Raw genomic sequence first — 13,385 nt, 5'->3', positions numbered from 1 at the left:
TAGGCATAGGGCTGAAGGTGCTTGTTTGCCCATTTAGTATTCCACACAGTTCACTCTCACAGCTTAAATACCTCTGCCCTGCTTTAAGTCTGCTGAAAGCTGGATCAAATGATCGGGTTTTTATGTCTGGATTTGGATTAAATTGGGTGCAAATTCAATTAGAAAGTGAATTTCTTCATAGCCTCTTTGTGAAGAACATTGGATGATCACTTCATCTTCCAAAGTACAGACCAAAGCTACAGTGCATGTAAAGCCCTTCCAACAACCCATGGGATTGTCTCAATCAATTTAGTGTCACCTGGCTAATTTATTGCATTCAAATGACCAGGGAGTAAAGCTAATTTAAATACTGGAGAGTTGATGTTTGTTTCACCCTTTGCTATTGAGTGGGCATTAAATTATACATCCACGGTAGCAGTGGCTCTTTGTTGTCAAGTAAATATATAGCGTCAGTTTTAATGGTAGGGTCGGAAAGCCCACTATATTCTCCAGTTTTACATTCGTTTTCATGAATTATTTTGCATCCATAGTGATAATTTCTGAAATCACGATCATAGCCCTGTTTCTATGGCATTCAAAAGCAGGTGCAATGATTAACAGGATGGTTTTTGCATTTTAAAAGTTGGAAGCTCCGAGTAATTTTTCAGATTATTGACAGTAAAATTATCTCTATCCAATTTGTCTGAACTTGACTGTAAGTGGCTAACATGTATTTCATATGGCATTTACAGCACAGTGAGATACAGTACCTCATATTATCCAGCCATCCATCTTTTCGTTTTTATGTAATTGCTTCAGGGTAAAGAATGAAGAACAGAATTCAATTGCAGTTTGATTTTTCAGTTTTTCATCATTTTGTGTTATCAAGAAGAGTAGTTTCTTCTTTTTTTAATCAAGTTTGCAATGACTATAATTTGATTGAGTTCCTTCCATCAGCTCAACTATTGTATTCTAAAACACCTCTATTCATCTATACTTATTCATTTCTGACATTCCAATTATCTTTGTATCAATCATTAAAATCTATTAACATTTCATGTCTTTTTATGGATTATCATATGCTACAGTTCTACACTTAATGCAGATTTTTTGTTCTGACTGAATAAAAAATGTACCGCTCATTACATTGGATTCTGTGTGTCACTATATCAGGCAACATCCAAATGGACTCATATACATGCCCCCTTAATCGTGATTATAGCAGTATCTTTTGTTTTATGATAGGCAGCTTTCATTTTAATTTAAGGCATTTTTCTCCTTTTAGACAAGTTAGAAGACAAAGTATTTTAGATTTTTGTCTGAAGCATGTACGGTTTGAATGTGAGCTATGCAGTACTTTTTATGGTCTGATTTAAGATACATGCAGTATTAAATCTGAAGGCATTGCCAAAAAGATCTTATATGTTTAGATAATTTCAAAACATGTATTTCTGCAATTTTTCTGTAGCTAGTTACCTGAAAAAATCATTAATTAATTTTAAGCAGGTTAAAGCATTTACATTTTATGTACGCTGGGGCTGCAAATAATTATATATGTATTCATTATTTAAATTATGAATGAATCATCCGTTTTATTTTTTCGATTAATTGTTTTGTATAAATTGTCAAGAAAGTTATGAAATGGTCCAATGTGATGTCTTTAAATGTCTTGTTTTGTTGGACCAGAAGTCCAAAAGCCAAACATATTCAGCTTACAATGATATCAAACAATGAAAAGCAGAATTCCCTTACATTGGAGAAGCTGGAATCAGAGAATATTTCAAATTTTTTGCTTGAAAAACAACTTAATTCATCAATTATCAATACATACGTCAATCTACTTTCTACTGGGCGACTAATGGATTAATTAACCTAACTATACAGTAAATGTATTTAACCACTGCTATCTCTTTTCTGATAGGTATATGCATTTGTGACACTAGGTGCCAAATATCCTTGAATATTTAATAATTTAAAACTTACCGATTGACTCATTTTATTTCACTTCCATCCACTCGAGGATTTACTAGACACATCGATGCTATTGTATGACAAAGAAATGTTTGTCGTTATTCCTTCTGAAGCTGTCACTCTTTGGGTTACTTTCCAGAGAAACCCCATTGGTAAGATTCATTACAGCCAGGAAGGGGATCAGTGCTGAATAACTTGCTCATGTTGGCTTTTAAAGGCCTCCAACCTCCGCAACAACAGGAACCTGAAACTCTATACCATATCCATTAAGTGCATAACTTAGAGTGGACAACACCTCAACTGAATGAACTTGAAAGGATTATATTTGTCAGCAGAGGATTGGTGTCAGGGTTAGACTTGGGTCCAATTTCCAGTATCGTGTAGATTTGGAGTTCAATAAAGTCAGAGGTTAAAGGTAAATTAGCCAACTGTGTGCAGTTGTGACCCTAACCCACAAATGGGCAGTCACAATTTGAAAAATGTGAATTTTAATTCTTGTAACGTTATACACCACAAGATATTCAAATGGTAAAAGAGGAAGTTGCAGCTCATTTTTTTCGACATGATACCACTTGTGGAATGTAACTAAGTATATTTACTGAAGCACTCTACCTATGTAACAATTCTGAGGAGTAGTTAAGTAATTCCATTTCATCCTTCCACTCCGCTGCATTTCAGAGGGAAATTTTGTACTTTGTGCACCACATTTATTTGAAGACTAGTCACTAGTTACTTGGCAAATTTAGATTATTGTGATCCATTTTATAAAATATTAAGCATTGTTATATATTTAACTATCAAACACTATTATAAGTAGTTAGAATTAGCCCCACCCTGATTAGCCACATTAAAATGCTGCTTATAACAAATCAATAATATATAATAATTCTAACACTGGCAGGGCCCATCCAGCACAATGAGTACTTTTACTTTTACTTCTAGTTGAAGTACATTTTCTGATAATACAAATGTACTTTTATTTAAAGGCCCTTCATACAAAATTCAGAGCATATCTATTGCATCAAAACAGATCTCAACATGGCGATGGTTGAGCCGGCGGCTCGCAGCTATCAGTAAAAACAAGGGCAGCAATGCTGACAGGCTAACAGCGTTAAGGCTGTTTTATACTTGCGCTTGGCACCGCAGCGCGAGCCTCCGCAGATGGCGTGCAAGCTCCAAGCATTCAAAGAGACAGTTATACATGTTGCGCTGTTCGTTGTATTATCGTCCGAAACTCCAGAGGGCATTCAAACAAAATTAACTTTAAAGAATTAAAAATACAAAGGGTGTAACCCATAGACTGTAGGTGTAACCGGCAAAAAGCCATGAACAAACCTTCACAATGCAGTGGAGGGATTGTAATTATCAGTAAACGCATATCTAATTTTCATGGACTACTGTATTGCCTTTGTACAAGCCCCATAAAGAAACAAGTCAAGTATTACATGTATTAGAAAGAAACAAAGGTTGAATATCCTGCAAACAATTTGATTTCCCTGGCAAAATATATACTCAAATGAAATGTTTTAACACCAACTGTTTCTATAGCATCCAAAAAGAAATTGGCCTATTTTGTAGAATCCCCAGACATGTAAATGGCGCTTTTATCAGGGAACTATTTGTGACAGTTACGTGAATGTGTGCGCCACGCGTGGCAAGTTACAAAAATTCAGAGGTGCACGACCAAGCTGCGAGACCACTACGCGCACCAGTGGGTGCTAGCCAGTGGGGCACGCTCACATGTACGAAAAGGTATATGTGGCTGTCCAGGCTATATAAACAAAGTACAGAGAAGCTTGGTCTTGGAAAGAGAGCAATTTCATTCTCTGCTCAGGTAAACATTTCTCCACTTAATCTTTATCCCGCAAATAGTGGTTTGCTGCTATATTAATGCTCGAAATAACAAACAGAGACGATTTTAATAATATCTTCAATGCAGGACTTTTGTAGCAAATATTTGTTCTCTGTGGGATTTCTACTTCAAAATAAGGAATGGAACGCATCAGAATACTTCCACTACTACATGAAATAACACATTTTTGTATATTTCATGAAAATATTTGCAAGTGTAAGTGAGTAATTTGGTTACTTGCTCCTGTCATTGTCTCCCATACATACTTTCATACACATACCTGCACTCTTCCTCACTGGCTTTTGCAGCTAAAATAGTGTGTCAAAGAAAGGCCACAAAGGCCTTTATCGGGAAAGGAACAAGTTACGAACTGTAGCTTTTCACAGAAACAAACACAGTTCTGAAATTAAGTTGAAAGAAAAAATGAATCAGAATAAAAGACGGTCCTTGGGAAAATAATGCACTGTACATTTACTTATGTAATGAAAGAAAACTCAGCTTAGTGCCAGTCAAAGAGATTGATTTCCATGTTCACAGGGGGGTCAGCTTTCATATCAAAGACGCTGAGATGTGATTTTGATTATGACTGCTTCAGTGCCACCCTACTGGGATAATGTTTTGGTTGCTGTCTCAGACATTTAAATTTGCTTAAACAACAAAATGAACTGACAAACAGAAAGACTAGGCAGACATTCAAGAGCACAGATAAAGGAGTAAAACAAATTTCTTAAATAGCAACCTTTCAATTGTTACTTAAGTTAATAAGTGGTTGTATGGTATTCAGAGTTTACAAAAGTTCTCATGTCAATGTCGACCAATAGTAGTGTTTATGGGAATAATGAAAGGGCAGTTGTATTCTTAGTTTCCTCTTTTGTATTGCAAAAGAGACCTCTCAATGCTACTGTGAAGACATCCAATTAAAATAAAAAAATATGGCCTTTGAGCTGAAGGTTACTGCTCCCAATGGTGTTCTACAAACAATATATTAATGGACAAATGTCTGTCGATGGAAATCCTTCACAGGGTTAGACAAATGCAATGGCTTTGTGTGTATGGCTCCAAATAATGGCAGACTGTGGTACTGTGGTTATGGTTGTACAGTTTGGTACGGTAGCCACATAATACTTTGATGAAGAGCCTGTTCCTAATTACAGGTGGAGTTTTGTGGTCCAATGAGATGAGTTGATAAAGCGTTTTATTGTGTAGAGTAGTAAACAGTGGCCAGTGAGGATAAATGTGTAAATCCACAACTACATGAGTGTGTTCCAGTGCGGTCTATGATTAACTTCCTTCTCAAGATTCATGGCATTAGTTGTGAGTATGTGTGTATAATTAATCATCTCAAATATAAGTCATGGTGATGAAGTCATTATGAGATTGATCATTTTGAAAAATGAGGTCACTGTGGTCACTGTAAATCAGTGGAGCTGTCACGAATATCTCAGTCATAATGGTTATGGTTAAATACAACGGGTGCTCCAACAGTAAACTGACCGACATTTGGTCTGCGAATGCTTTACACCTTGTATGAATTAGTTCAGCTTTGCCTCCATGCCTGTAATTACTGCCCCCATCTGAATGGGCTTAGCAGGCTAGTGTGAAGGAGTCCCAGTGGGGCCCAGCGTGGGTCCTTTCAGCTTTGTATATTCCAGCCGTGCCATTTCAAAAAAATGTATTACCGCCTTGCAGCTCTGGTAAATGTCATGCCATTCTCTCCTGTGTGGGAGGAATTGCGGCCATGGCGGTGGTCAAAGAACCCCAGCCCTGAAACCAACAGGAGGCCGGACATTTTGAGAAATGGGAATAGATGAGCAAACAATACATCTTGTTGTTTTTTCTTTTCTTTACTTTTTTGGAAGAAAAAAAGGAGAGAGAGAGCGAGAGAGAGAGAGAGAGAGAGAGAGAGAGAGAGAGAGAGAATGGAATGGAATGGATGTAACAAATTCTACATAGCCATAGAATGTAAAATGTGCCAGTGGTCCTTTTTAAACACCGTCTCCTAGAAATGACATTTAAATAATACTAATAAGTTTTGCACAATTTTGAAGAAAACGTAATTGCTGCCTGGATTATGTTCACTAACAGCGTTTTTAGCAAGTGCTACATTATTAAATGGTAATCAAGTCGTGAGTACATAGTTGGGATACAAAGTGCAGGAGGTTGTGTTTAGGCTACTAACACATTGGTTAAAGTTAGGGAAAGATTGTGGTTTTGGTTAAAAACATGTCCTGTGTTGTGCTTCATGTCAGCATTGTTGTTTTTTTTCAAATTTTTAAGAAAGATCACAATCTTTACTTAAATACAACCAAGTGTTTAACTTTCAAAATTTGTTGTCATGTTTTAGTTCCTACAATCGGATATTGTATTGTTATGCTTGATTACCATAGGGAGAAAAAACATGAAATGCGTTGTCTCTAAAGCTTTTGCAGATATCTATCAATGATGCAATACAGTGTTCTTTTCATCAGAGTTATATGTAATATGATTGTGATTATAAGATGATGCCACTTTTACAATACCTGTTTAAATATACTTTTCAACATACAAAGCAGCTTTCTACAGTTTCCTAATAGTCTCTCAGTACCCTTACAGACTAGTAGTCCAAGGAGCAGATAATCCTCATCCCTGAAGACTTTTGTTTTGTAAAAGAAACATAAACCCCACATGTGTTTATGTAGTCAGTCAGTCACATATTCTCACTCTCCTGTCAGCCTCATGAAAGCACTCAGAATAATTTTCTGTCAGTTAGCATTTTTTTTTTTCAGTTTATGAGCTCCTCATCATCTGTGGCAATTCTAGGCAGTTTGACAGATGATTTGGTCCCTTGTCTGTGTCTGTAGTAAAGACGTCAGAAGACAATTTTCACTTTCCACTGGAAGTTTTTTCCTCCAAAACATGTTGAACAAGGCGTCATTAACTGTAGGTTACACTTGGCTAACTCAATATTCTCCGAACTCAGGACTGACTAATAACCAACTTAACTAACTGACAAAAACTAGCTTGTCAAGCAATATTAAGGATACGAACAACCCAGAATGCACTGTATTATCTTCATTGAAAACAAAACAAAAATGGATGTTGTGAATTTGTAAATATGGATTCCTCAAACATAATTCAACTCCTAGCTAGCTGATCACTCTTCAAAAGAGTAGATGTTGGTTTTCAGAGGTGATCTCGCTATCTCATCTCATTTGACTATCACTGAACTGTTGGGAACTTGAGATTTGCTCATTATCAAAGTGCCCCATCAAAGAGGTATTTAGAGTGACTCGGCTCTGTGGATGATGTATGTGTTTATGTCAGGTCACACTGAGCATGAGGAATGACTTGTAACCAGAATGAATGAGGCGTTGTGGTTTATATACAGACAGAAAACACACACCCAATTGACGGAGGTAATTGCAGCTTTTTGACTGCTTCTCAATCTTAAAGCACATAAAATGGACATGTTGCAAAACTCAAATAGCATAAAGAAATACACATATAGTTTTTTTCGTTCAGTGCAAGATATCAATATTGGTCAAACCTCATTAAATATAAAGCTCAAAGTGTATTTGAAATGTGAATTTGTAGATGTGTTCCAGCTAGGAATATTAATCAGAAAGAACAAATGAATCATCTTTCTATGCCAAGGCAATTAGGCAAGCTAGGAGGTATCCCGTGTGCCAAAGGAGTGTGTATTTTTACTGAGAAATGAGCATTCATGATACCACAGCTTGGTTTCCTGATGAGCGAAAAATGGCCCTGGAAATACTTACACCTGACCCCTCTAAAGCCCCACAACATAAATAACTATGGGATACACTATAGGTCTGGTGAAAATGTTGTTCTTGGGTAATTCTTGTGTACAAAATTTAACAAATAACAACACTGAGTACAAAAAGAAACCCATTTCACTTTTATTTTGAAAGGATTTAACATTTTCTATGAGCACGTCAGTAACTACAATGCCTTTTATATATGAAGAGTCTGGAAAAAATGAACTACACCACCATGTTATGCAGCATCTATATTGCGGTTTGTGCAACTGCCACATTCAATCTATAAGTAAAACACTGTTGCTATATCCTGAAAAAAAAAATCCCTGATGAATTATTTCATGAAATATCAAGACCTGACTATGCGTGTTTCCAATAGTAAATGTCAACACTTTCTTGGTTTCAAATGTCAAAGTAAAGTGGCAATAAACACATGTCCTGCTTTAACTTATCATTGTGAAGTAAATGTACGCACAGAGAAGAGCAACAACCATTGCGCAACCAAGAACAGGAAGTGGGTAGTGCAAGTTGTAGTTATCCCGTTACCAAGGAGTTTAAATGCAAGTTTAACATATACATATATATATATATATATATGTATGTATATATATACATATATATATATACATATATATATAGATATGTATATATATATGTATATATATACATATATATATATATATATATATATATACATATCTATATATACGTATATATATATATATATATATATATATATATATATATATATATACGTATATATATATACAGGAATAGTTTGCTAACTGGCAAAGTTTGTATAATATAGTTCTTCTATTTGTTGAATGATGACATTAGTCCATTTGAAATTCTGTGTCAATGGGAGCAATTCACAGCTCCTCTCAAAGTAAGAAAATATATCTTCCATAATGAGGGATTTAAAAGGTTGTACTTAATAGCCTAACATTAAAAGTTCTAACATCCATCATGTACTGTAAGAAGTAAATTCACAACAACATGGTTTGAAATTAAAAAGCATTATATCTGTCAAGGCTATACTGTAGGTGCATGCAGAGGTGGATCATTATGCAATATTATAGTATATGATCTCATTTAAATAATTTACAATGTTTTCAATAAAGTACATCATGTGGTTTAGCCAGACCTCCAGTCAATCAAACTACGCTTTTCATTTAACAATAATTCAGAACAGCATGCAGAGACACAACAAAAATGCATCCGTGGATTTGTTGTACCCTGGTAAGTAGAAAAATAGATGAATTCCCGAAGGCGAAACTTTCCCTTTACAAGAACATGTCTTAGAATTACAAACTAGAAAGTCTTGTAGAAGCAATTAAGTATAGAGGATACAAAACCCTACAATAGAAACTACATTTGTCAAGATATTTCATTTTTGCTGTGACAGAAGTGTAAGAGATTATTTTTTAAACCCTTGTACATACTGAAGGTGGACAGAAACTCATCTCACCGTAATTAAATAAAATAATGGGATCTTCTACAGCATATTTTGAGCCTGATGGCTTGAATCGTCTGCACTTCCCAAGCTTAAGGGCATTGAGCTACCACTCATAGAGTGTGTCTGTTTCAGACGCTTGTTTACAGGGAGGATGTAGCAAAGGTTACTGAAGCTCTTCAATATTTTACTGGGGAACCCCTCCCTTGCCATAATTAGACAGATTACCTGTAAGCCATGCTCTTGTGCGCAGAAATGTTTTAAACGGATCTATCCTCCAGGCAAATGGAAAGGAAAGTCAAAAAGAATTACACGCTGGCCGAGCAACAGTGTATGCGCTATTAATTCGCTGCAGCCACGTAAAAGGAAAAACATACTCATGTTGAGTAGTGATTAATTTTTAACTGGTTTGGAGTACAAAAGGTTTGGTTAAAAATTTAGAGGCGTTGTGGCTGACAGCGTCAGTGAGATGTCGAGACTTCTACGCAGGTTGTTTGTGTGCTGTAGCTCTGCATGGGGCTCACAAATAGGGTTGATCAGTTACATCTGCAGTACAATACAATGTAATACAATACAACATATATATACAAAACTTCAAAAACATTTTTTTTTTTCATAATTCTGGCTTTTGTTTTTAATCTTTGTATCCAATTGTGTAGTAGCCCATTGGGTCACAGAGTCCACTGTATTTCATAATTCAAAAGCAGTGTCTTTTGATGCCTCCATGCTAGCATCAGCTGTGGTTGAAGGCATCATGTTTTTTGATCCTCCATCTGTCCTGTTGTCCCTGCATACGATTCTCGTGAGTGCAATATATCAGGAACACCTGGTGGGAAAATCTTCAAATTTGGCGCAAATGTCCACTGGGTGACCTGATCAGATTTTGGTGGTCAAAGGTATAGGTCACTTTGACATCAAGTCTGTCCCATTCTCGTGAAAGCAATATTTCAGGAATAGCTTGAGGACATTTTTTTAATTTGGAACAACTGCCCACTCGGACTCAAGGATGAAGTGACAGAGGCCACTGTGACATCAAAAAACAGGTTTTTCACCATAACTCTAGAATTCATCTGCTAATCATGACAATTTCACACAAATGTCTAATGATGAGAAATGCTGAAGTGATGACATTTGTGGATAGCCATGAATGTGAACTGCAACTTGACTGGATGGCAGAGGCGGTAATTCTAGTTAAATAGAAGAATCACCTAAGGGACACTTTAAGCTGATCAGGAAATCAAGCTGTGATATGAACAATGCTCAGTGTTGAGTAGAAATACTCATTCTGAATCCTTTGGCACATGGGAGACCTCCTTGGTTGCCTGTGGCTGTATATGGATTAAATTATTTAAATGATTTACTGAGATACTTTCAGTTTTTCAATCCATAATTGATCGAAATGAGCTTTCGATTTCAACCTTCGAAGTCAAAAGCAGCATCAGCGATTCTCCCAGTATTTTCTCTTCTCTCCACCCACACATACTTGCGCACGTTAGAAGAAAAAAACACAATCACTTGAAAGACGAAACAGCGTAGCTTACCTGGAAGTTGCAGCTGCATTCTTCGAGACACCATGGCCACTGCCGGAGACGGAGATGATGGAGAAACAACAGACCTGTACAATTCTCCTGCTGCCCTGAAGTTGCCCGGTGTGGCAACATTTTGCCTTTCCTGTGAGTTATGTAAACAAGGAACGTGTCACTGACAGAAAAACTACAGTTTGTAAGCTGCAGAAGATTTAGAGACTGCAGCAACCAATGTAGAGACCCCCCACACCATTAAAGAAAACAATGTTTGGCGATTTCAGCCAAGGCTGAGCTATTTACACTTAAAATCGATTGCATCACATTTCTTACCTTAATGTTTAGGTAGTGAATGGTAATGCAGTTTTGAAAAGAGTCCTTGTTGGTGTACACATATTTGAGAATTGTGAGAGATGAGAGATGTAAAATCAAATTTCTGAGGTTCATGTGCTCTACACTTACAAACACTGAATGCACAGTCCATCTGTTGAACTTAATCAATGGAAGGGATTTTTTGGCATCCTCTTTGCGCTTTTTGAATTTTTAATGGTTGATGAAAAGGGAGAGCATTCACAAAGCTTCCGAGTGAATTGTAAGGATGTACATAAAGGTATGTTTACTTTCAAAGGGCATTGAAATCATTCAGTAATGGGATTGGAAACTGGAATTCGATTGGACTTGTTTCTTTTTTTTTTTTTAAGTAAGTCTATTATATTGTCAATTTTAGTTAAAGTTAAAATCTGTATCACACTTGACATCTATCATTTTTAAAGTGAACCTTTTTTTTTTACATATAAATCAAGGATTTCAGTGGTCTGTCTATTCTTATAATCAAACTGACATCTTTGGGTGGTAAGGAATGAAGTCTTTATGAGGTTCACCTTTCTTAAAATGTTCCTTAAATGCCATTTAATATACTGCATTGTATGAAGTGAAAAGTATTTCCCTCATACAGTGCTGGAGTAATTAATTGCTTCCTACTTTTCCAATATAATCACTTATGCTATATTTATACCAAGTACAGTCTGTATAATGCTTCCCCTGTGGACAGCAGGACCATCTGTGTTGTCTTTTTTCCTTTTTTTTTACTGATGACACCAGTGCTTCAGTTGCACAATGTTTCTAAACTTGGACCAAGCTGGATGTATTCCCTTGCTTGTCTGTTGTATTTTCTTCTCACAAGATCTTCTTGTTCTCAGAGTTCAGCACTCATGGTACCTCACGTTAGGTCAGATGCGGATTGTGAGGCCTAGTAGTTAAATTAAGTTGTGTCCATTGTGTTCAAGTTTATAAAATATGTGTCACTGTATGGGAGCATTTTGCATTGTGGTGGGAGTATCACTCTGTGGTGGAGACTGCAGATGGATGCTTCTCTGTAGCAGGCCAGGATAGGGTTGCAAAGGTAAAGGGTAACATGAATGCAACAAAATACAGAAAACTGTCTGCAGTAAAAGTGCAAATTGTGAGTCAATGTATGTGACAAACATGAGGAATAGCGTAAAAACTACTCCAATGTTAAGGTCTTAAGGTGGCCAAGTCGGAGTTCAGACCTCTTTACGATCACACATTAGAGGCGTGACTTATATCCTCTGTGATTCAAAATTACAGTTAACAATACAAGATAAAAAAATTCTTAGTGGGTTGAACACTTTCATAGGAACTTGTATGTGGTCATGTGTACATGTGCCTACCATATAACATAATTGAGTTTTAATCTATAATGCTGCTGGCTTGCTGCACTATGGGCAAATTAACCCTTGCCAATTAGACTTAGTATAGATAAGTCTCCGAATTTTTAATCACCAAACAGGAATTTCTGTCATCTTATATCCATCCATCACTGACACCAGGCCCCTGCCTTTGATTGAATTTGTGGAGGTCAATTGTTAATGGCAGTAGGGGTTTTAAAAATAAAAGTATGAGTGAAATCCTGATGCAATATTTCATCTTGCAGAGGCCAGATAAAGCCTAATGAAAAGGGAATGCATCACTGTACACTGTGCTGCTCGAATTGCATCTGCACGCCTCCACACTTAGTCCATCAGTATGCAAAGCATTGGAGGAGAGGCTCTAGAATCTCAAGTCTTATGGGACTCACCACAGAAGGGTTGAGGACATGCAAGTACCTTCCTCACATTTAACTAAACCATTCCTTTTCTCAGAGCGTGGAAAAAAGGGGAATTGCGTAAAGAGATGTCAGATCCAAAGAAAGGCAACGAGATATGCAATGTCACCGCCAGGCTATCGGGAGACTCTTTCTTTTTAATCAAAGGCCCCCATCTTAATGTCCACAAGCCTGTTCATTTACAGCGGTCTGTGCAGAGTTGCGAAACAGCTAGCATACTGAAAGCTCTCGCTCTCGCCCTGCTGCGATTCTCTGTAGATCATCTTTGATTGACCCAATTAGGCAAGTCCACCGGGTGATGCTTGCTGCTTATTAGTGTTTCACATTGGCTTAATCATTGGATGCAGTACGTGAATGAGTTGCAGAGCAACCTGGCAGAGGGTTGACACGGGCCTCCTTTCAAGTGCAAATGAAACCAAATGATGGTAACCTGTGGTAACTCCAACAGCTGCTTCAAGTGCTTATCAAAACCAGTCTTAATACAATTTAGTGGGTCACCGGTTAGGAGAATATTTAAGAACTCCTAAAATACAGTAAGGCTATGACGTTCATTATGTTAATTCCCAAGCAAGCCAATCTTAATATTCTCCCCAGCGAGAGTTTAAGTGTGTGTCAGCTAACATTTTTTCACATTATTTAAAATTCGCAGCATTTGTGACATTCTTTCAAGACATAATGAAGCAATATTTTTGATGAGATGAGCTGTAGTGTAGTGGGATGTGAA

This window comes from Cebidichthys violaceus, unplaced genomic scaffold (genome assembly GCF_023349555.1).
Source record: "Cebidichthys violaceus isolate CVI_PGR_0920_01 unplaced genomic scaffold, fCebVio1.0.p SCAF_13, whole genome shotgun sequence".
NCBI classification, from domain to species: domain Eukaryota; kingdom Metazoa; phylum Chordata; class Actinopteri; order Perciformes; family Stichaeidae; genus Cebidichthys; species Cebidichthys violaceus.
The sequence above is the reverse complement of the archived record's forward strand: the minus strand, read 5'-3'. Positions refer to the sequence as shown.